Below are 22484 nucleotides of genomic sequence, written 5' to 3'. Positions count from 1 at the left end.
TGGTTTGGGGCTACCTTTCATTAATTGCTAAAGTCAGGCAAGTTCTAGCAGTCCACGTCCTCCGCTGACTGTAGAATGACCTAGTGAGTGCAGCACAGTGAGAGAGGGGTGTTAAATTGGAAGGTTGAAGCAGCTCGCTCATAAACACAAATACACACTGTCGGAAGGTGAGTATTTGGCACTGGTCTGGCAGGCCCTCTGAGAAAAGTAGCTAGTTTTTCTGACATGGATTAGATTCTTAGTCAACAGTCACAGAAGCAGCTGAGTGTTTATAAGCAGATGATTCCTTGGGGACAGGTGGATTGGTCACTTTGCAAACGCTTCTTATGGCATCCACCATCTCTGCCCTAACCCCTTCCTTCTATAGTCTAATTCAGCACTTTCTAACCAAAAGTGATCCCAAGCCTAATGGAAATGCTATGTTCGCCTTCACTCTGGTTTTAAATTTTGTTCTAATTGTCTTTTCTATCATATTTAATCAGATGATAATGTCTGCCCTTTTTTGAGCTGGTACTCCATGCCAAGCATTGTGCTCACTACATGACCTTCATTTTTCTCATTTATCCTCACAGCCCATCACAAACTATGTGTCTTTAGCTCCAGTTTACAGATGAAGAAACCGAGGTTTACAGAGATTATGTAAGTTATCAAAATAGCAGTCAAGAACATAGACAGTATTCCAGAACCCTCACATTAATCTCTGTGAGCATTATGCTGCCTCCTGCAGAACCCCTAACTCCTCGGGAGTTACTACCCTTACAAATGATGTAGAAAATCACTCCATGCCCCCAACATTCCTCACCTCCTTCTTCCCCTGTCATCCCTTAGGTTCCCCTAGGCTTTAAATAATTTGTGGGTTCAGTACTAGAGAAAGCACTGGAATAGGGGTGAACCAGATGGGCAATGTTGCCTTACTGAGCCCTTATTCCAGGGTGCAGGGGCAAGTATCAATACACAGATACCATACTGACTTAATAATGTGATGATGGAAGTTCTCTATAGCAGTGCTGATCAAAGTGTGGTCAGAGGCATGGACATCACCTGGATGCTTGCTCGAAATACACGATCTCAGTCTTCATCCTGGATGTACTGCATGAGAATCTGCATTTTAACAGTATCCCCACGTGGTATAGATACACTCAAAGTGTGAGAAGCACTGGTATAAAGACTGTACAATAAGCTAATGTGCTGGAGAGAAATTAGAGGCGCCCCTTCTAAATAGGGAAGCCTGATGAGAGGAAATGTGAATTGTCGCTTAAAGGACAGAATGAGCCCTCCAGGCAGAAGCAACAGAGAGCGCAGAGGTTCAGAGGGAGTCAAGCAGTTGTTTTATTTAAATTAGATGGAGCTTGCCTAGAACTTAAAACAGGGTGAGAAGGGGGAAAAATAGAATCAAGTAAGGGTAAAGAAATAAAGAAGTGGGTAGGATCCAAATATCCAGGGCTGGCAGGGCACACAGACTAAAGGGTTTGAAATGGCATTGAGAGTACTGGGTGGCACAGAGAGGTTTTGGGCAGCAGAGGGGTACAGCCTGATCAATGTCCAGTCTCTCCCTGCCCTGTTCTATTCTAGAGCAGGGCCACCGTGTCCACCTTCTCTCCCACGTGTTTCACACTTAGTGGAGACTTAACTGTTGAACAAACTGCTCCCTCTTGCTGCTCCATGTAAGTTCCTGCTTCTAAAATCCTAAGCACAGATCGCTGCTGCTGTATAAGCTATCTGTATCACAGTGTGGGTTAAATAGGCTTCTGTGGCCTATCATCATTTAGAAATTGTTCCCACAACAAAATCTATTCTGAATTTTGAACAACCAGCTCCCACATGGAGAGCTGGATCACTATCTGGTTGTGAATTGAGTGGCTTTTATACAGACAAGGTGTGTGTATGTGTGTGTGTGTGGAGGGGGGCACAAGTGTGATTCCAGACTTGTGAAATTGTAGACATTTGGAGCTAGAAGGGAGCTCCTCTTTTATCCCACAGATACTGATCCATTATCCACTTTTATCCCACAGATACTGATCCACTATCATGTAGAGTGCATAGATGACAAGACATATGGAAAAGGACACAAGACCTAGCTCTTACCTTAGAGAGTTCACAGGGTCTCCAAGTTTGGCAGCTGAATGAAATCACCAGCAGTTTTCATATGAAAACAAATGTATCAGGTATTTATCCAGTCCAAAGTACTCATTATAAAGTGGGGAAATGAAAGCTCAAAGAAACTAGATGACTTTTTAAATACATGTGATGAAACATATTATAGTCGCAGACGCCCAGTTACTTGCTACCCAGTACAGCAGAGAAAGGATTGGATCAAGTGTCAGGAGATGAGTGTTTCACTGGATCACTGAGTAACCTTAGGTAAAGTCTGTGATTTTATATAAATTTGGATGTGTACGTATATGCAATTCAATTAGGGTAAGCAAACTCCAAATTTTCTAAGATCTAACACTAAAGAATGTTTTTCTTACTCTTGCCCTGGTATAGATATCCATGTGGTCATTAGGGCCCAGGGTCCTTCCATCTACTGGCTTTGTCCTACTTCAAGCCCTGTCCTCAGACCTGCCGCATTCAGTGGATGGGAAGAAAAGAAGGAAAGATTGCCCACCCACATTCTAGCAACTGTAATTCAGTCACAGGGCCACACTAATAGTAAGGGATTCTGGGAAATGTGGTCTAGGTGTGTTCTCAGGTAGAAGAAAAATTAGGTTTTGTGTGCATGTAGCCAACCTATATATGTATGTGTGTGTATAATATATGTGCATAAATACATATGTGTATACATATACATATATACAGGAGAAAAAAAGATTGTTTAGCTGAAGAAAATAGAACATCAGAATAACCATAAAGTCTACAAGCAATAAATTTCTTTGTCTCTCAAATAAAAAAGTATGACCTATAGTTAGTAGCACAAGGCTGATACCATGACTTCCAAATCATCAAGGACTTAGGATTCTTTAATAACTCCTGGTCTACCATCAGTAGGGCCGGCCCTCTCTGCTCACTTCATGGACAGGATGTTCACTGTAGAGCCCAACCAGTCCAGGGGAAAAATGAAGGAAAGTGGGGTAGACCAAAAATTACCCCTCCTAATTTAGCCTTCTTTAGGACCATTCTGGGAAGCCTGTCCAAGTAGTTTTTCTTACATCTCAGCAACAACCCCTACATGTAAAGAAGACTTACGAAATAAAAGTCTTTTATGAGGGCACATTGCTTCCTGGTATATATTACAGGGTCTTAACATGAGATATCATTTCACATCCACTAGGATGGCTAATGTCAAAAAGACAGACAATAACAAGTGTAGACAAAGGTATGGAAAAATTGGAACCCTCATAACATTGCTGTGGTTTTGTAAAATGGGACAGCCACTTTAGAAAGTATTTTGACAGTTATTCAGAATATTAAGCAATGGATGACCAGATGACCCAGCAGTTCCACACCTAGGTATATAACCAAGAGAACTAAAAGCATAAACTTGCATGTGAATGTTCATGGCAGCATTATTCGTGAGAGTCATAAAGTTTAAACAACCCAAATATCCACCAGTTGATGAATGTGTAAGCAAAATTCATATATCCACATAGTAGAGTATCAGTCACCATAAAAAGGAACAAAGTACTGATTCGTGCTATAATATGGGTTGACATTGAAAACATTATTCTGAGTGAAAGAAGCCAAACACAAATGGCTACATATTGCGTGATTCCATTTATAGAGAACTTATAGAGAGACAAATTAGATTAATGCTTGTCAGAAGCTGAGAGGTGAAGAAATGGGATGGGTATGGGATTTCTTTTCGAGGTGATGAAAGTGTTCTAAAATTAATCATACAGATGGTTACATAACTGTGAATGTACTAAAAGCCACTGAATTGTACAATTTAAAAAGGTGAATTTCCTGGTAATGTGAAGTGTAGCTCATATACTGAATTCAATAAAACTGTCTTAAAAATACAAAAATATTAATAGGGATCTGTTGATAAGAAAGAAGGGTATGATGGATATTAGATACATAGGGAGCATTCTGCATGTGTCTATATGCACGCATAAGCATTTTTTTCAAAATTATATCTATTAAAGTATTATCTATATCTATTTAAAAACTATTTTCTATTTTCTCATCCATACTAAAAGTTGTATTTTAAAAAATTATTGATTTGAATTGCATTAGAACTCTTTTTACCTTCAAGTTCCTGAAACTCAATTCAAAATGACTCAGGCATTTAAAAAGAAAAAAAAAAAAAAAAAGACAAGTACACATCATTGAAAAGTCCAGGAGGTAAAAATGGCTTTGGGCATAGCTGAATCCTGGTGCTCACATGAACGTATTAAGAATCTACTCTGCGGGACGCCTGGGTGGCTCAGTCAGTTAAGCATCTGCCTTCAGCTCAGGTCATGACCCCAGGGTCCTGGGATCAAGTCCCACATCGGGCTCCCTGCTCCGCAGGAGTCTGCTTCTCCCTCTACTTGTGTTCTCTCTGTCAAATAATAAATAAAATCTTTAAAAAAAAAAAAAAAAAAAAGAATCTACTCTGCTTTCCCCTGGACTGGCTTCCTCCTTAGGCAGGTTCTCTTCACATGATTAGACCGATAACCCCTGCAGCCCAGGTTTGCCTGTCAACACCAGCAGAGAGAGCATTCTTTTTCTTATAGTTCCAATACATTTCCAAGGCATGACACTCGTCCTGCCGTGGGTCCTCTGTCTATTCCTGAACCAGGGAGTGGGGACAACTTCACCCAGACCACAAGAAATAAAGGTGGGGGAGGTAGCGATGTTGGAATGGCAAAAAATATATGCCCACGATAGCCTTATTATAGGAGTCATCACTCTTCCTGGGGGTAGCGGGGACAAAGCATTGCCTGTAAAATATATACACCCATTGTCTTGGAATGAATTTTTTAAAAAACACCAGTCAGCCTCCCTCATGCTTATCAGTTACACCCTGCCTTGCAGCAATTACCTATGAAGGGAAAACAAATACACCTAAGGCCATGTAAGATTTTTAATAAATTCAGAATGACTTCATGTTACAATGGACCCTCTCCCTCCAGCTAAATCACATGAAGGTACGGTTTCTAAAGTCAACTTTAAACTTTTAAAAAGTTGAAAAGATCCCTGTCATGTCGGTCAGTGCTGGATATCCCCAAGACCTAGGACAGTGTTGGCTCACACTGGACACTCACAAAACATGGTGCTTGGCTATGTAACTTATCCAAATATTTACTGGTCCAAAAACCCTTTTCAGGTCTCTAAGACCTCAGAGACCCTTGATTATTCCTAAGGAGAAAAGAACGTGATCTGAACAGTGAGTCCTTTGAGCACATGGAATCCCCATTAAAAATAAGATGGCTCAGTTGTCACAAGTTTATGGGAAGGTAAAAAAAAACCATAAAAGGAAATATTCATAAATAAAAACCAGAGCCCTAGCACTGGTTTCACTAATAAATAGGACATTTCTAATTCAGAAAATCTGCCTTTCCGGTATTTGTTTCACTCTGCAGTGTGTTCTTTAAAATAAGCAAGATCTTGTGCGCCTGAGTGGTTCAGTCAGTTAAGCGTCTGCCCTCGGCTCAGGTCATGATCCCAGGGTCCTGGGATCGAACCCCGCATCGGGCTCCCTGCTCCGCGGGAAGCCTGCTTCTCACTCTCCCACTCCCCCTGCTTGTGTTCCCTCTCTCGCTGTGTCTCCCTCTGTCAAATAAATAAAATCTTAAAAAATAAAATAAAATAAGCAAGCTCTTTAACCGTCCTGCAGGTCAGGCCTGTGACCTAGGAACTCATTAATTGTAATTTTTCTCCTGGCACCTTCTCCATCGTTCTCATTTACTCCGTCTGTAAAATTATGATAATAATAATCTGTGCTTACCTAACATACGGTAATAATCGCTAATTAACTAATTTTTATATGTAGAAGCCCCTGAAGACTTTACACAGGTGCTAAGTTATTATTTTAGGCTGGGGGAGGGAAGACAGGACTTTCTGTTTGCAAGTATGATGGCTCATACTCTAACGCTGCCCACCCCACAGGGATGCAATATTATAAAACTGCTTTTGTGTACCACCCACTGCTGATAGATTTGACAAGCAAAGCCTGCAGTATGATATCACTTTCTCTTGTCACCTTGGGCCTCAAATAGCCGGAGTTGTGTTCATTGTTTCACCTATGGGGGGCCTTTTTATAGCAAAATATAACCACCTGAGCACTGGCATCAACTAAGCTCAAAAGATGTAGAGTTACAACTCTCAGACTAGTGATTTCCAGAATGCACGCCCTGCTCCCCATCTAATACAGAACACACAATTGCTTTTCAGGTAAATACTATTTGATTATATTTAAAAAGAGAGTTGTCCCCCCCCACCCAAAAAAAGAGAGAGTTGCCCATCGTTTAGGGTTGTTGTTGTTTTTTTTTCCTTGTCTTTCCTTTTTATCGTTTTTTACAACAAAAGAATAATCTTTTCATCTGGGAGGGCTTCAGGCAGAACATTTTTGAGATGTCAGCCAACCAAGAGAAATGTGACATTACCATTCTTTGAAATCGTGTCCTGAAACTGTGGTTTCGGTACCCAGATACCCAGGCACTTGGCAATGAAAAAGCTAAAACAAAACATTACTGAAAATAGTCCTACAATGGTATGGTGTTTCTAGGATAATCGTTTGTTATATTTTAACAAACAAAAGTCACTTAAACCTTTCATTCTATTTTCATGGCTGCACAGGAACAGACATGAAACATTTCACAAAGTTGGCCACGAGCTGCTGGCTACAGGGGCAAAAAGCAATCATGGAAAAAACTTAAGCAATGGTAACATTTTTCTCTACAGGTAAAATGGAAAATGTGTCCACATGCTGGCATACTTTCTGTAATTTTGGCAAATAGCACACTCCATCTTGACAGAATACACAGAGCCTTAGAAGTTGAATCCAAAAAGATGAAAGAACTAGGAGGACAGTGAGTCAGTTTGTCATTGGTGGGAATCTCTGCAGTAACTTATAATTTATCCATGGACTGTGTAAACTTAAAGATGAAGATAAAGCTGCAGTCGGAGAGCTCGGAGAGAGCTCGCTTGTATTGGTGTTCTTCCCATTCCAGAACTACTAAGTTTCTGATGGTTCTTAAAACTGTAGGAGATAAGTGAAAGTGTTTCAAACTTCTGTAATACATGCTTTGTGTGTCACTTCCAGAAGGGCTGTAATTGACTAGCAAAGACAGGAACTACCCAGTTTGTGAATGGAATTGTGGGTGATGGTCTAAGAATTGCACACAACTCCAGATAGAGTAGCCACCCCCTCATCCGAGGGGCGTGCACTCCAAGACCTCCCCTCCCCCCTGCCCCGGGGATGCCTGAAACCACGGCTGGTACTGAACCCTATATAAACTATGTTTTTTTCCTATATATACAGACCCTATGATAAAGTTTAATTTATGAATTAGGCACATGGGGCACCTGGGTGGCTCAGTCAGTTAAGTGTCTGCCTTTGGCTCGGGTCATGATCCCAGGGTCCTGGGATCGAGCCCCACATCGGGCTCCCTGCTCGGCGGGGAGCCTACTTCTCCCTCTCCCTCTGCCTGCTGTTCTGCCTATCTGTGCTCTCTCTCTATCTCTCTGTCAAATAAATAAATGAAATCTTTAAAAAAAATAAATCAGGCACAGTTAGAGATTAACACTAATAATAAAATAGAACAATGATAACAATATATTGTAGTAAAAGTTATGGGAATGTGGTCTCTGTCTCCCTCAAAATACCGTCTTATACTCTCTCTTCTTATAATGATGTGAGAGGATGAAATGCCTACGTGATGACATGCAGTGAGGTGAGTGACGTAGGCGTTGTGACATATAGCATCAGGCTACTACTGACCTGACCATGCGTGGGAAGGAGGATCATCGGCTTCCATGACCACTCTTGACCCTGAGTAACAGAAACTGCAGAAAGCGAGACTGCAGGTAAGCGAGGAAGACTAGTGTTGTCACAAAAACTTAGGAGTGCCTTTTGGGAAAAGTCACAAGAAGATCACATGGCACACATTAATTGAGAATGGTACATTTTCTTTTTCATGCCAAAATCCCCCACAGAGGGACTTCTGACCTTTTTGTTTTGCGGCAGTTGATAAAAATGTATTGAATTAAATAATATATACGTATAAATTTAACAGTCATACTAACCCTAAGTCAGTGAATAACACCATTCTACTCAGTAGAGAGAATTTCATCAAAGAAACAATACATGTGATAGTGCTCCATATTGGGACTTGGCAAGCTTTTTTCTCTAAAGAACCAGATAGTTGGGACTCCTGGGTGGCTCAGTCAGTTAAGTGTCTGCCTTCGGCTCAGGTCATGGTCCCAGGGTCCTGGGATCGAGCCCCACATTGGGCTCCCTGCTCGGCGGGAAGCCTGCTTCTCCCTCTCCCCCTCCCCCTGCTTGTGCTCTCTCTCTCTCTGACAAATAAATAAATAAAATCTTAAAAAAAGAAAAAGAACCAGATCGTGACTATCTGTGGTGCTGTTGGCCACGTCATCTCTGTCACAACTCTTCAACTGTAATGGGCTCGCACAAAGGCAGCCAAAGAAAATATGTAAATGAATGGCTGTGGTTCCATGCCAATAAAACTCTATTTTCAAAAGGGCTGGCTTTCGCCCATGGCCTTAGTTTGCCTGCCGCTCTCATATATGAATGCACTGCCATCTGGGCTGGACGAAATCAGCTCAACTCGAACCCATTAGGACCTTCAGGGTGAGATAGACTGGTATGGCCTTTATAATAAATAGATGTTCCATTAATGTTGATACTTGGAACAAAGGGGACAGTAGAGTATCATAAACTTGAGAGTCAGAAAAACCTACGTTCATATTTTGGTTCTACCACTTCCTGACTATATGACCTTTGCAAGTCACTCAGCTCAGTTCCTTCTCTGTGAAAGGGAGATGTTATTACTGCCTGTGTCACAGGGTTGATGTAGATGAAGTGGCCCACCGTTTAAATCAGGAAGCCTATGGAAAGCGCTTGGCACAGTGCCAAGCAGCTACTGAGCTAAACAACATTAAGACTGAATTAATGACCACAAGGACAGTAAGCATTCTAGTGGACTGGAATTGCCCATGCCTCCTAAAGTTATCACCTACAAACCAGGCCCAGATGCTCTGCCCTAGATCCCTGGAATGCAAGGATCCTAATGTGTTTGTACACAGACTATGGATATGGGGTGATAGATGGAGTAATACTCAAAAGCAGTTTGCTGACAAACCTCACCAGAAAGGGGTTAGAGGAAAAAGAGGCTGAATCAGAGCTGCATATGAATCATCTCTGTCTTGGAGTTATTTATTATTCTGTGAATTAGCCAGTTGGTCCCCATAACAATTTTAACGACCAAAAAACAAATGAACATCAGAAGAATGTGAGGTCCTCTCTCTTTAGAAAAAAATGGTGCCAACAGTCATTAAGGCAACTCCTTGAAAGGGAATTATTCGAGGGCATTGTCTTTCAAGGATAAATGTGTCCACCATGCTAAGTGCAAAAACCAAAGGATCTTTGCCAGAGCCCTATAACTGAGATTTCCAGTGAAGATGCCCTCATTACTGGGAATCCATTTCAAACAAACCAGGGAGATATTTGTTCATCCACTGTTTCAAGGATTTGAGGCAGAAACTAGAGAGCTATTTAATTGAAGAAATCGTAAGGTCAGACATGTCTTATTCTCACCTCTATATCCCCAAGATGGAGCACAGTCCCTGGTATACAGTAGATGCTCAATAAATGCCCATGACACCGTTGACCAACAGAAGAGAAGGTGCTGTGGCTTTCTCAGACTTCCAAAGGCACAGACACACAGTTCTGGAGCATGGTACTATTCCAAGCCCTTGTGCTGCACTGTGGGGCATATTGGAGACAGTAACCAATTGCATCATATTATATGCTTGGCGTAATTATACTGTTGGCTTTTGTCTCCTTTGGTGCCAGTCAGTCTCAAAACACATGCCGCTTCCTCGCTTTGCTTATGTAAAGTGCTAGGGTTGCCCACTCATTACAATTGAGATTTGTGAACTCTGTGTCCACATTCTGAGTCACGGCAGCCCAGAGGCTCATGCTTGGGAGACCCGGGATGGCTTTTCCCCAGAGAAGAAGTTCAACAATGGGCATTTGCGTCCTAGAAGAAAAAGAGGAAAGTAGCAGACACGGGCTGGCTGGGGCTAAATCTGATGGAAAATGGTGATCAAGTTTGCTTTTCATTTTTTAAAAAAGGAATTATCAAGCTGCTTTTTTCTCAATTTTAAAAAGGGAGTTTGATCTGTAGGGAGCTACAGATTCTCCCCCCTAAATCTCTTTCCCATCCATTTACTTTGTCTTTGCCACCATCCTCATCCCAGCCACCATCTCCCCTACCTGGATGACGGCAGTATTTTCCAAAGTTGTCTCTACATCCCACCATGCTCCTTTCCATTTCCACATTGCTGCCAGAGTGCTCTTTTTAAAATGGAAAAATCGCTCTGAACCACTGCTGCTTATAACCATTCAACAGTTTCCTGTGTCTTTTAAGGGAAAAATTATAACCCTACACTTCACTTCTCAGGCTGGGCATGATCTCACCCTGCCTCTCTTGCCAGCCTCATTTTGTACTTCAGCAATTGAAGACATTGCCAATTGTCCCCTGGTATCCATTCTCCCTTGTGTTTAAACAAAACAAAACTGAGTTTCCCCAGGGCCCATGACTACCCAGCCAAGAACTACATTACTAGTCTTTCTGAGTTCTGGACAATAGAATACAAGAAGTGAGGTTGTCCCTCAAAAGGAAATAAGCTTGCCCTCCATATCTCCTCCTCCTACTGGTTGGCATGCAGGCTAAGCACATAAGACCAGAGGAGGGTCCAAAATATATCTCACAGGCCAAACCCAGCCTATCAATATTATGTCAGTAAAGTTAGATTGGGGGCGCCTGGGTGGCTCAGTTGGTTAAGAGACCGTCTTCGGCTCAGGTCATGATCCTGGAGTCCCGGGATCGAGTCCCGCATCGGGCTCCCTGCTCGGCAGGGAGTCTGCTTCTCCCTCTCCCACTCCCCGTTTGTGTTCCCTCTCTCACTGTGTCTTTCTCTGTCAAATAAATAAATAAAATCTTTAAAAAAAAAAAAAGTTAGATTGGAACATAGCCACATCAACTGACTTAGGCATTGTCTATGGCTGCTTTCATACCGCAACGTCAGAGTTGCGAAATTGTGACAGAGACCATTTGACTTGCAAAGACAAATCTGGTCCTTGCCAATCTGGTCCTTCACAGAGGACTTTGCCAACCTGTGCCCTACAAGGAAACAGAACAACAAGATAGAAGAGGCCTAGCTTCACGACATTATATAGCTGGTCACATCATCTGAATCAGTGCATCTGGGCTGATAAACATAAAAAAATAAATCTGTCTTGTTTCAACCTTTGTATTAGGGCCTTCTGCTGAAGAGTCCTTCAACCTGAGCATTATTGACAGTTTGGGTAGGACAGTTCCTTGTTTTAGGATGCTGTGTTGGGCACTGTAGGGTGCTAAGCAGCATCCCCAGCATTGACCCACTAGATGCCAGTAGCATTCACTCCCCAAGTGTGACGGCTAGTAAGTATCTTCAGACGTTGCCAAATATCTGTTGAGGGATAGAATTACTCCTGGTTGAGAAGCACTGTATTAGAGCAACTTCATCAGCTATACCAAGCATCTCTCTCTTCTTAAACCTTCCAGAACCTCTCCCCCACTGCTAGGGACTGACTCACCATCACTGTTCTCTCGAGCAGAAATGTTCTGACCCACTCCTCACATAGTTATCTCCTACTTCACTTTCATGTGTCAGCTTCCCATCACTTTCTCAGGACCCTCCACTGATCCTCCCACTAACTAATGCTCTGATAGTCCCCTGTAGTTTTCCTAGGCAGCAATATTGTGCTTATTGATACACTGTTTACCATTCATAGACACACATAATAAATAAAGAGACGGTTGTTAACTGGCTTACTCCTGGGACGTTGTAATTTTGCAGGGAAAGCAAGGAACTAGAATTGGTAGAGGAGGCAAACATGAGTCTTGCCATGGTCCTAACTGGGGGAACTGGGTCCATATTGCTGGTTATAGGATAAGCAAGAAGCAGCCAGCGAAAAATGGGGTCTCCTTACTTCCCAGCCCCAGAATTCCCATAAACCAAGGGACCTGCCTTCCTTCCATAGCAGCTAAAACATCTGTTAAAGTTAGTCTGTTTCTGTATTTCACAGCAACATATGGATTTGTACTTTGCCTTTGGTTTTGCAATCACTTGCATGTTAACCCTGTACTTTTCGGCCTGCGAAGTTGTGTGTGATCTGATATATTAACCCTGCACTATACTCTTTTAAGTAAAGTTAAAGATAATCCCTACAATCGCATCTTAAATTCACATCCAGAGAATTCTTTCCTAGAATCCCTAAGACAGGTCACAGACCTTCTTGAGATGACCAGCTGGTGCCAGAACAGACAGTGATTGTGCTCTGCTAACTAGATCATGTGGGACTTGACCACTTTACCTTGATCTAAACATGTGAGGGAGCCCCAGGCAGACATCGTAAGGGACAGAGTATCTTTCTAGGAGCGCACGAGGGGAGCAACCCCCTCACATCTTGACACTTGCACTTCTCTCATGCCTCACTGTGTGGAAGCAAGCATCCACAAGCACATGTGTGCAAATTCATGTCCGTGCATCTATGCACCCCAAAATACCACCTGCACCCCACCCCCCGAACCTTTATATCTTACTCAAGAAATCTTTAGGCTTGCTCCTCTCTCTCTCCTCTCCCCTTCTCTGAAAGTTGTGTAGGGTCACGGATATATGGATGGAAGGCATACATAATGGCTAAGAAAAACCTTGAAATAGGAGAGGGCAGAACAAATTGTGAATCACATCAGAGTGAGGATGGGCTGGGGAGACAAGAATAAGAACAAAGTGTCACAATATCTCAAGATGTAAGTTATCAAACTAAGCAGAACTAAGCATCCAGGCATTTTATCCTTAGTTGGGTCATGATAATGATAGCTGCCATTTACTTTGCATTTACTCTGTGACAAAAGTTTAGCAAAGAATGTACAAATTACTGGGGCGCCTGGGTGGCTTAGTTGGTTAAGAGACCGTCTTCGGCTCAGGTCATGATCCTGGAGTCCCGGGATCGAGTCCTGCATCGGGCTCCCTGCTCGGCAGGGAGTCTGCTTCTCCCTCTGACCCTCCCCCCTCATGTGCTCTCTCTCATTCTCTTTCTCTCAAATAAATAAATAAAATCTTAAAAAAAAAAAAGAATGTACAAATTACTTTAATCCTCATAACAACCCTCATGGGTAGATACTATTACCCCCATTTGATAGATGAGAAAACTGAGGGCCAGATTTGCCCAGGACTTCCTGTGGACCTGTGAATGACCAAGTAGAATTTCAAACTCCTGGGTGCTTCATGCCAGACCCTAACCTCACTGTGCTATAGAATGAGGTCCCAGGGATCCCACACAGTAGGAAGGCTGAAGAATCCTGAGGTAGCTGATGCTAGCTAGCACCCACCCCAAATCCATTCTCCCTATCCATGCCATGACGATACGGCTTGGACATGGCTGCCTAGCCAGCTGTCCCCCTTGGAACAGTGCTTGCATTGAGATGTACCACGTCACTCACATTCACTAATGCAGTGTGAGCGGAAGTGGCCTGTGTCACTTCTGAGCCAACATTTTTAAGAGGCAGGCATGCCTCCCCCATGTTCTTTTGTCCCCTTCCCTCTAGCTGGATTCACGAGGCAACCAACACTGATGGAGGACTGAACTTGGAGATGGAAGGAATCTGGGTCTCTCCATCACCACTTGGAACTGAGGGAAGCTGACGGGCAACACTCCCTTAGGACACTTTTGTAAGTAAGAAATAAACTTGTATCGTGATTATGCCCTCATAATTTTTAGGGCTTCTTCCTTACAGTCATCATATTATCTGAACTCATACAACTTCTTTCTTTGCTTTAAACAACAAAAATTGCCCCTTGCTGGTCTAATGAGATAAAACAACAACAACAACAACAAAAAAAAAAACAAAGACCCCCGATAGCATGAGTCAATGGAAAATGAATCACAGTTCCATAAAATAAACATCTTCATAATTTGGAGACAAAATTCATTCAAACATGACTTATTAGACATGACTATTATTTAAAACTGTTTGTCCTCTATCCTTTTCCCTTCAAATGAAGTAAACATGGTTCGATGGAGAAAATGTGAATGCAGATGATGCTCATAATATTTCAAACTCTGAAAGGTGTTCTGATGATTAAATTATTTCAAATTAATAACAGGAGAAGAGAACAAAGTATTTACTGTAAAAAAAAAAAAATCATTAGCTTCTTTTTCCTTTGGCCTGGAATTGTTTCTCTCATTTTCTTCAGTCACACTTTATTCAGTTGAGTGTCTGACTTTCTGAGCCAGCTTGTCTTTTATGAATTTTCCAGGTGGTTTGAAACCCAGAGTAATTAAGTGACTTCTGCAAGGTTACATACAAAGAGCTGCAGCCTCCCATCTGAAGCCTCCTTTTTCCGCTTCTGGGCTTCCCTCCTCTGCATATACCCCCCCAACCTCCATGCAGAAAACCAAGCAGACATTAGGTCTTTTTCTTGGGAAACAAGCATAAAAACCTCTTTTAACCTTAAAATTAACTTACTTACTTACCATTCCTAAGCTCTTGCATTTTCAAAGTTTGGGAATCCATCTTTGATGTGCCAATTCCTGAAAGCATAAAGATGAACTCTCTTTGCTGAAGTTGGTGCCTGTGGAATATTCCCAGACACGTGGAAATAAACTCTCTGCTTCTCTTTCAGCTCTGTATCCCGTGCTTTAGCGGAGAAAGGGAAAGTGCATGGAATTAAAACGCAGACATGGCACCCAGTTACAGCCCCCTGTGGTTCTGGCTTTATGCTTTTGTATGACAGGCTCAGAAGAGAGACAATAGCTAGTACACGAGCCTAATTACTTTGTGTGCACCACTTGCAAGCTGCAGTCTGGACCTGGGTTTGATTTAGTGCTTTTGAATAGAACAGAGAGAGGACCGTTAAGGCTTATTACCGCAATTGTGGTTTCCAAGCTTCATATCCACACAGAGGCTGGGTCAGGCTCCATTTTTTGGAGCTACAAATAGTTCCCCTAGCTCCTCACCCTTTCCTGCTAAGCTTAAAAATGGGTCTGTGAGCTTTGTCTTATAAACTTATCCCTTACGACACTTACATTTAAAGGTTTCTTATTAGGGCCCAGGTCCCCGACCCTGATAGAATTCTCAGCCACTGGCCGTGGGGTCAAGGGAAAGCTGTAATGTTGACCTTATACAATGTCATGTCACCCTGTTCCTTTTATACTCCTGAGACTGACCATTTCCTTAACAGTCACCCTTGTATCTCTGACTTCCCTTACATCTACCCACTTATAGCCTTACTTCGGAGGGTAGGAATTTGACCTTTTGATTTTTACCTCTTAATTTTGAGGTCATCCTTCAATGGCCCACCCTCAACCCTGCCCATGATTGCCTTTAGGGTTTGGCACATAAGGTCACCCACTAAAGGTAAGTCAACTTTTAGGTTGATTGTCTGATGGGACAAATGGACATATTAGATGTCTATATGTAGTCAGTGTGTTTTGGAGACAGAAGCAATCTCTAAGCATGGATGTTGTTTTTCCTGGTCCAGCACTGGCATCCTCTTCTGAAAGTGGTCCTCTGATTTTCCCTCTGAGGTACTGTACACCCCCTGTTTTCAGGGCAACGTGTAATGCACATCTCTTGGATTCAGGGATGGGCATGGAACCCAGCCTGGCCAATCAGCATATTCTGGGCATAGTGACTGGCAGAAGGTGGACACATGATCCAAGTGTCGTAGACTGAGTGTTTGTGTACCCCTCCCCTGAAATTCATATATGTGATAGTTTTAGGATGTAGGGGGTTTGGAAGATGATTAGGTCATAAGGGCAGAGCCCCTATGGGTGGGATTGTGCCATTATAAAAGAGGCCCCACAGAGCTCCCTTGCCCCTTCCACAATATGAGGTGATAGCAAAAGGATGGTCATCCAGGAAGTGGGCCCTGGTCAGACACCAAATCTGCCTGTGCCATGATCTTGGACTTCCCAGTCTGCAGAAATGTGAGAAGTCAATGTTGTTTATGGGTCACCCAGTCTGTGGTATTTGTTGTAGGAGCCCAAATAGACTAGGACATTGAGGTGGTACAGTCAGAAGAAATACATTAATTTTTCTATGATTATTGCAATGGATACACTCTCTTTGGCCTGGGATGAAGGCAACATGGAGGAAAAGAGATCTAAGAAATAATGTGTGACAGTGTCCTGGTGATGCATATGACCTCCTCCATCTGTGCCTGAAAACATACTGATTCTTGCCCTTAAGCACGTTTGAACCAATAATTCCTTTTTTGCTTAATATAAGTTGGGCCGGCTTTCTATCATGGATGACCAGGAGAGTTGAAAGTAAGTTAAAATAAGGCCAAAGTGACTATGTCCAATGATTTGCAACATGTGAGCTATGGAGTTTTAAGTAATAAAATGGCTAAGATGCACTGGGTTCCTTTCTTTAGTCTTTCTCTATTGCCTCACTCGCTCATAGGACTCGAAATATCTTTTGCACGACGCTGTCCAGTTTCTCCTGGGTGCCCCACACTACCCACCTTATTTCCTGGTGTACTTCCTGCAATACTCAGAAACATCTCAAATGGTCATTTCCAAAATCAAATTCTTGATTGCTCCTCCCAATCAATGATCTTTTCTTGATCACCCTCACGTCAGTAGAGACCGTCATCATCTAGTCAGTTGGCCAAGCCAGAAACTGGAGACAGAGCTGTGCCTCCTCCTTCTTCCTCACCTCCCGCGTTCAGGCCCATAGGATGTCCTCTCTGGGGGCACCTGGGTGGCTCAGTCGTTAAGCGTCTGCCTTCGGCTCAGGTCATGGTCCCAGGGTCCTGGGATTGAGCCCCACATCGGGCTCTCTGCTCCTCGGGAAGCCTGCTTCTCCCTCTGCCACTCCCCCTGCTTGTGTTCCCTCTCTCGCTGTGTCTCTCTCTGTCAAATAAATAAATAAAATCTTTAAAAAAAAAAAAGGATGTCCTCTCTGTTCTACCTCTTAGATGAATTGCAAATCAGCAGACTTCTCTCCATCTCTGCTGCCCCCACTCCAGTTCAAGGGTCTTCAGCTCTGTCTGGGGATACCAGAGCAACCTAAGTCTATTTTCTGATTCTTTCACAGTCATTTTCAAATCCCTGCTCTACACAACAGCCATCACAAGTCGACTTAATTGTATCACACATACCCCTGCCTAAAACACTCCACTTCGCATGAGACGCAGAACTAGCATCTCACCATCTGACCCCCACCTAATGTCCTTGTGTACCAACTCACTTACCACATACCCATCCCTATAAGGCTTTTCTTGCTTTCCTGGACACGGACTGGCCACTTCAGGGTAAGCTCCTGTTGATGCTCCTTTTACTAAGCTTGCTCACTCTTCCTCAGGTCTTCATAGAACATTAACCTTTTTGTCCTGCAATTCCCAGCCTGAATTATCAAGTTGTTCCATGCACAAGTCCTTCTCCATCTCAACACTCCATTTACTTCCTTTATATGCTTCCACATTTTGAAAATACTTATCGGCTTACTTACATACTATCTGTCTTAACACTCGACCAAACTCTGTAAGGGCACATGGTGAGCACCTGATAAATATAACTGGATGAAAGTTCTGTGAATCCATGTGCAGACAAGCCATGTTCTCCAGACAGAATACATAACACATGTTGCACATACATGGGCTCTTCATCAAATGTTTGCACATGTTATTGTGTGTACCCAAGCACAAGTACCTTTACAACATTAGTGAGTTCAGATTGGCTTTTTTGGTCTTTAGGTATTTTCTTTTTTTTTTTTTTTTAAGATTTTTATTTATTTATTTCTTCATTTGAGACACAGAGAGACAGAGAGAGAGAGAGAGCATGAGCAGGGGGAGAGGCAGAGGGAGAGGGAGAAGCAGACTCCCTGCCAAGCCAAGAGCCCGATGTGGGGCTTAATGCCAGGACCCTGGGATCATGACCTGAGCTGAAGGCAGACGCTTAACCATCTGAGCCACCCAGGCGTCCCTAGGTCCCAGTCCCTAGGAACTGACAATTTCCCCAGTTCCACCTCCACACCACCAGACCCTGGCAATCTGTACAGGCTGATTCCCTAGCAATCCCCCACACTCTTTTTTTTTTTTTTTTTTTTAAGATTTTATTTATTTATTTGAGACAGAGAGAATGAGAGAGAGCATGAGAGGGAGGAGGGTCAGAGGGAGAAGCAGACTCCCTGCCGAGCAGGGAGCCCGATGCGGGACTCGATCCAGGGACTCCAGGATCATGACCTGAGCCGAAGGCAGTCGCTTAACCAACTGAGCCACCCAGGCGCCCTCCCACACTCTTTTTTTAACGTTAAAAATTGATCCTCATTAGGGTTTTCATGGTGCAAAGTTCTAATTTGGGGGATGCTGAAAATGAGGAGATGCATTCTCAGGAAATGAAAAATTATAAATTTGGTGAGAAAGTATAATAGACCATCAACCTGAATGGAAGCTACACATTGTTTCAACACTAATTCAGTTATACCACTCCCCACTGCCTTCAGCAGGTTATGTGACTTATTCAAAGATGATTCATAGGAAAAAGATCCACATGGAGCTTACATATAAAAACTGGAAAAATAAAAAAATAATATAAACAAGAAAAACTGGATTATGTACATATGTATCCCTATGTAAAGAGAAGATGAAATACACAAAAGATGACAGAAACAACCTCCAAGGAATTATATACAATATAATCTAAGAAAATATTTCAAATAAGAGATATGAAGATTCCAAAAAGAGGTGTTAAGACAATCAAGACAATAGAAGGTGGGGCGCTTGGGTGACTCAGTTGGTTAAGCATCTGCCTTCAGCTCAGGGCTCAAGGGCTCAGGTCATGATCCCAAGGTCTTGAGATTGAGCCTCCCTCTACAGCCTCCTAGGGTTCCCTGCTCAACAGGAAGTCGGCTTCTCCCTCTCCTTTTGCTCCTCCCTCCCGCTTGTGCACCCTCTCTGTTTGACCATCTTCAGGATTGGCTTTTAATTCATAATGTTTCTTCTTACCTCTTACTCTTCATTCCTCCCTCCTTCCTTCCTTTCATTTCCTCCATTTTTCCTGCCTTTCTGCTGTCCTGTCTTCCTTTTCTTCTTATACACATAGAGAAATATTGAATGTAATTATCACCAAATGTTAAAATGGTTATTTCTGGGAATTTTGAGTGATGTGGAGGTATAATTTTTAAAATTTGTATAACTCTATTAACTTATATACCTCAAAATTATCTTTTAAATGTGGGCTAGGTCTCCATCATTAAAAATATTGTGAACCATTGGCTTAGTCCTACATTCTCATCTCACACACAAGGAAATTGACACCCTACAGCATAGCATGAGGTACAGCATCGAGGGGAGGGGACTGAAGAACAGTCCTGGGGCTACTTTGGGCAGTCCAAACCATGAATAATGCCCATGGTGTTAAGGCTGGTTTGTTAAGAGTTAGTCTAATGGCTGGCCACTGCTAATAAATGCATTTCCTCTCCCAGTTAACAGTAGACATGGAGCCAAAGCAAAACACCTGAGCTTCTCCAGAGGACCCTTCAAGACTAGGGCAAATGCTGACTATTTCAGACAAAGGGACAGGCCAGAGAAATGGTAGGTATTTTTGTTAAGTACCTATTGGCAGCCATGAGTTTGACCTCAAATATCACCATCTGCTCTGTTTGCAAAGACAATCAACCCAATTTTTGAATTCTATCTTTTCAAATGAAGGGTGGCTATCAGGATCTCTTTCCGGAGCACATTTCCTCAGCTTTTTGCTTTTCTGCTCACTACTCACCCTTAGTTCTCAATTTAAAAGTCCCCTCCTCAGCAGGCTTTCTCTGATCTAAAGAGAGTCACTTCTGAGGTTCCCTTTCCCATGTCCTTGTTTATTTTATTCAGAGCGATTACGGCCATTATAATTAGTTTCTTTTCCCTTGTTCATCCTCCTGCTAAAAGTTAAGCTCCATGAGAGCTCACTGGGTATCTATAGCCTTTATCCCAGCACCTGAAATATATCAGGTTTCAGACGTATTTCTTTACCCTTGCCCCCCAAAAGAGACTATACTCTTATCTGAGAAAATATCGTATTAAAATTTAATTTTAAATAATGGTCATAGCTCCATCAACAGTAAGTTGGTGACTGGTTACTCCCATGCTCCTATGACAGATGAAGGAGCATTAAGCTCTGTCATGTCCTATCAGTGAGACCTGGGGCAAGCTGTTCACCTCTCTGAGCCTCAGTTCCCTCACCTGTAGGATGGGGGTCATGTTAGTTGGGAGGATCATATAGAATATGCTCCAGAAGCATTCGGAAAACTCTTTAGAGCAATGCAAAGTGAGGGATTCAGTATCAGTACACTGTATTGGAAGGCAGAACTTTAAGATGCTTGCTGTCACCCCATGGCTTAGGCTCCCTCAGAAATGGAGCCTTCCATGAACATTTGTGTGAGATTGATTCATTAGGGAGTGCATCCAGGGAAAAAGAATGGAAGGGTACAGTGTGGAACAGGGAAGAGAAGAAAGTCAAACAAGAATGCCATATCATGCACCGTCTTACTGAAGGTGACTCAGCACCATGGGGGAGTTCTGGACACATCAAGTCTCATGCCTCAGAATCACCCCAATCAGAGGTGAAGCCCCACACCCATCAGTCACTGGTTGGGAGCTGCTCCCAGGGGTTGGGGTGCAGGAATTCCCAGGTGCTTCTACTTCAGGAAGGCACCAGTAGCCCGAGGGCAGGCATAGTCTTCCAAGAACTAGTGAGCACAGAAACGGTAAAAGGATTAAAGCGAGAGTAAACAGGGACGGAGCATTCACTAGGAAATTCCTGTCTCAATCACAGACTATTGTCCTTGGCAATAGGGTTCATGTTATGAGTTGAGATTAGATTTGAGTACACTACTACCTTGTATTTATGCAGCATTTCTTGTTTCTCTTTGAAGTGCTTCTCCACATAACTCATGCAAAAGGATAGCTGAGAGCAGGCTTGGTTGGATCACGTGCGAACCATAAAAAAGTACATTTTCAAGGGCAATAGGTTAAATAAAGGAAAGAGGTTCACTGGTTTTACAACCATGAGTGGTTTCTATTTTTCAATAAGTCAAACCCTTTAGAAGACATGGCTGAATGGGCAAAGAGCCCTCTCGGGGAAATTCATGCCTTTACAGTTTGATTTTCTTTGGGGTAAAGGGGAAAATGCAAGCCATAGTTTAAAACTATTCATTTCGAGATCCTGAAAAAAAAAACAAAACAAAACCAAAAAAACCTGCAGTATTTCTGGGACAGACGATGTTTTATAAAATATGCTGTAAAAGCATTACTTCTGGATTCTATCTAGCTGGAAACATTCAAGCTTCTTTGCAGGACTGGTGCGGTTTGTCTCCTTTTCCATCCATCGGAATGCTCCAACTTTACTGATTGTCAACAGCCGACCTGCAGGGATGCCACAGGCCAGGAGAGAGCTGTCACTGGATTTGCCTCTGGCTTGTCCCTGGCATGGAGGAGCCTTTCTCTGTTCCCCTCTCTCTGTGTGGAAGCTTCGGGGCTCGGTGGAAAAAGACCTGGTTTGGACACAGACACAATTCAGCCTAGGTGGCAAACTAAGACCTGTGTACAAATCCCATGGGCTGCCTGTTTTTGGATTACCCATGAACTAAGAATAGATTTTACACGTTTAAATGGCTGAAAAACAGTCAGAAGAAGAATTCGAATCCCGTCAGGTGAAAGTTATATGAAATTCAGATTTCAGTGTCTATATATAAAGTTTTATGGAAACACAGCCACGCCCACTTGTTTAGGTTTCAACTGCTTCTGCCCTACGAGAACACAGTACTCAGTTGAGACAGAGACTTCAGGCCTATAAAGCCAAAAGGCTATACTAGCTGGTCCTTTCGAGGAAAAGCTGGCTAACTCCTGACCCAGGACAAGTCACTTCTCTGAGCTGCACCTTCTTCATCTATAACATGGGTTAATAGTGGTACTTGCCTCCCAGACAGGCAGCTCAGTGAGGCAACGTATGAAGTAGTCAAGAGCACAGACAGTTAGGATTCTAACCCCGACTCTGCCTCTTACTAGGTGGGTAACTTTGGGAAAGGAACTTAATCTCTCAATGCCTCAGTTTCTGTTCCTGTGAAAGGGGGATAACAAAAGCCTTTGTGTCCTAGTTATGAGTTTATTACAGGCACGTCGCTTGGAAAGGTACCTGGCGTGCATTACGCGCTATGTAACGTTAGCTACCCTCACAGGGTTGCTGTGTGGAGAAACATCCATGCTCATTAAAAAGAAGAAAGGTGAAATTACAGTCTTTCTTAAAAATGCTCCAGTAGTTGTGTAAA

At 42.8% G+C, this 22484-nt stretch overlaps 1 long non-coding RNA gene across 1 annotated transcript; it reads left to right on the top strand.

The window, feature by feature from the left end:
* Positions 1–583: 583 nt before the first annotated feature.
* LOC118004962 lies at positions 584–19966 on the top strand. The gene is made up of 3 exons (XR_004677744.1): positions 584–2165; positions 13767–13890; positions 19653–19966. It is a non-coding gene; the product is annotated as an uncharacterized LOC118004962 (long non-coding RNA).
* Positions 19967–22484: the final 2518 nt, after the last annotated feature.

This window comes from Mirounga leonina, unplaced genomic scaffold (genome assembly GCF_011800145.1).
Source record: "Mirounga leonina isolate KUSES-001 unplaced genomic scaffold, KU_Mleo_1.0 Mir_94, whole genome shotgun sequence".
Lineage (NCBI taxonomy): Eukaryota > Metazoa > Chordata > Mammalia > Carnivora > Phocidae > Mirounga > Mirounga leonina.
Note: the sequence above shows the minus strand (reverse complement) of the source record. Positions and strands in the feature narration are given on the sequence as shown.